Genomic DNA, 2,960 nt, shown 5'->3' with positions numbered 1-2,960 from the left:
CCTGCCTCCCCCGCGCCTCCCTCACCTCCTTCCCTAACCCTCGGAGCCGCCGGAGACTTGGAGCCTCGGTGCCGCCCTACGTCCACCAGGAGAGGAGGCCCCACGTCCACCAGGAGAGGAGGCCCCACGTCCACCAGGAGAGGAGGCCCGCGACCTCCCTGTCGTCTATCCCCGCCTCCCCCAAGCTCACCGTCTCCTCCCTCCGTCGTCTCCGCTCCGGCCACCACCTCATCGTGGTCATGTAACCCTCCTCCCTCTGCCTCTCTTCTCCTCTCTTCCTCCTCTCCTCCCTCCTGGCCATGCCCTCTTCTTCTCTCTATTGCTAGGTTTAGGTCAAATCCCTCTCTAATTTAGGTCAAATTAGGTTCAAAAATTGCTAATTTTGGTCAGCAACCCATCAGTTCTATGCTGAGAATGCCCTGTAGATGCAATAATATTTTAATCATGATCAAATATAATTGCACCTATAAACAGAACCATTTGCATAATAGGTATGTGTTTCCCTCTTCAGTGAAGGGAATTAAATGGTCTAAACCACTTGGCTAGTGTGGTCAGTAACCCAAGGCCAAGTGTCTTTCATTTTAGGCAGGCAAGAGCTTCAATCCAAAAGCATTTGCTGTGGACTCCACTCAAAAGCCATTACTCAAAGTTCAGCTAGCACTAAAAAGGCTACTCCTAGTAGAAGTGTTGAATTAAACGAAGTATTTCCACTGGAACAGCTATGTATGTTTTCAGTGAGACTGTGCATGCTCTTTGCTTCGTGCAATCTAGTGTCGTACTGCCATCACAAAGTACATGACAAAACTAACAACACATATGGCTTGTTGAAGTATCATAAGGTTATAGGATGATATTAAACAAAAGAAAACTATAAGCTAGGAATGAGTAGTCCTCTTTGAATCTCTTCAACCCAGCTTCTCTAGATGGTGCTATCCCTCTGAAATGCTTATTGTATGGTTAAGTCATGGTTATCTACACTATATGTTATAAGAGCAAGTATAAGAGCAAAAGTTCAGTAGTGTGAATAAATCAGTACTAATTCATTTGCTGATCAAGATGTTTGATTGTTTTCCTCTTGTTGATTGTTTGGTCAAAGCTGTCATGTTCTATTCAGGTAGACAGAGTTGTATAGGATTGTTCAAAATATAAGGGCTGAGCTCAAGGAGCACAACAGCAGCTGTCAGTAGTTACACACTTGCACTGCATCTATGATAGTTGGATGCAATATATTTCCTAGTGTATTTGACTAGTGTTTAGGTCAACAACAATCCATGATTTTTTTAGTTAACAGCAATCCATGATTTTTAGTTAACAGCAACCCATGATTTTTAGTTATAAGCAATCCATGATTTTTAGTTAACAGCAATCCATGATTTTTTGGCTGTTGGGTGCTGCTGTATGTTGCTACTGCTACTTGTTGGTGGGGCACTGGTGCTACTGCTAGTCTGCTACTTGTGCTGGATGTGCTACTGCGTCTGCTGCTCGTGTGTTGTTGTTAGTTACTTCAGTTGCTCGTTGGCTTCTGCTAGTGCTAGGCTGCTAGTAGTTATGTAGTGTACTTGCGACTGCTAGTGCTAGGCTGCTAGCGTCCTCGCGGTGTTTCATGATCTGTTGTAAGGGTGCTAATTGGTCTCTTCTGCTGCTTATCAGAGATGGGGGAAGCAGCCACTGCCGCTCTGCCACACCGCAGTATGAGTTGGATGCTTTCGAGTTCTTCAGTATCATACTTGGGACTTCAGTATCATCCAAGACGCAGGTATATAAAACGAGAGATCTCCCCTTCACCCATCTCATTATGATATATGTTGTTTGCTACATCACTCATTGTCCCAAACTGCAGAGGCTGCCTGACAGTTTTATGAACATGCTGGGTGAAGATCCGCCAAATAATGTGAATCTACGACAGGCCGGCAGCGGGTTTCACAGGCTATGGGATGTGGAGTTGGTGATCAAGGAGGGCCACATGTACTTGTATCATGGGTGGGAGAAGTTCTACCGTGCCTACGACCTGCGGCTGGGGTACTTCCTTCTCTTCAGGTACGACGACGACGCCACCATGCTCATCGTGAAGGTGTTCAACGCGACTATGTGTCGCATGCGCTATGCTGACGATGATGATGCCAGTACGTTCTGCCTCTTCTTATTCCTCTATATTTGTCTTTGTCTCACATCGATTGTTAACGGTCATTGTTGCATTTGGACAGGCAATGGGAGCAGTAGTAGCGACACTGGCTACAGCCAAAGCAGCAGCGATTATGGCAGTAGCAAAAGCAACAACGATTCTGGCTTTAGCGAAAGCAGCAGCGATTCTGACAACAAGAAGGATGATCCGGACTGGAGTGGGGGAGAAGAGGAGCAGAGTGGGGATGAGGAGCTGCAGGATGACGATGGGCATCAGGCTGAGGATGACCTAGCGCTGGTGGTGGCTGACCAAGGGCAAGAGATGGTGGTGGCTGACCATGGGCAAGAGATGGTGGTGGCTGACCATGGGCAAGAGATGGTGGTGGATGAGGATGACCTAGCGATGGTCGTGCCCGTCCTGCCTGAAGGTGGCCTCGCGATGGTGGTGGTGCCTGACAATGACCACGCACCGGTGGTGGCGCCGGCGATCCCACAGCTGGGCGACATGACCATGTCAATTGTGGTAGAAGACTACATCCCGCTGCCTCCACCGCCTCGCCGCTCTTGGCGCATCAGGCTGAGGAAGGAGAAGGAGAAGAACAATGAGAATTGAACTATGTCAGGTATGTCAGATCTCCAAAATGATATATATATATATATACTTAGTTACCTATGTTATCTCTAATATGCTTAGTTTCCTATAGGTTAGCTCCAAAATTACTTATGTTAGCACAAAATGATCAAGTTTAAATAATAAGCTTATAGTCTTCTTCTTATTCTTCTTATTCTTCTTCTTTTCCAAAATGACATAGGTTAGCTTCATTTTACCTAAGTTGGCT

Source organism: Triticum aestivum, chromosome 5B, assembly GCF_018294505.1.
Source record: "Triticum aestivum cultivar Chinese Spring chromosome 5B, IWGSC CS RefSeq v2.1, whole genome shotgun sequence".
In the NCBI taxonomy this organism is placed as follows: domain Eukaryota; kingdom Viridiplantae; phylum Streptophyta; class Magnoliopsida; order Poales; family Poaceae; genus Triticum; species Triticum aestivum.
This window is presented reverse-complemented; position numbering follows the sequence as displayed.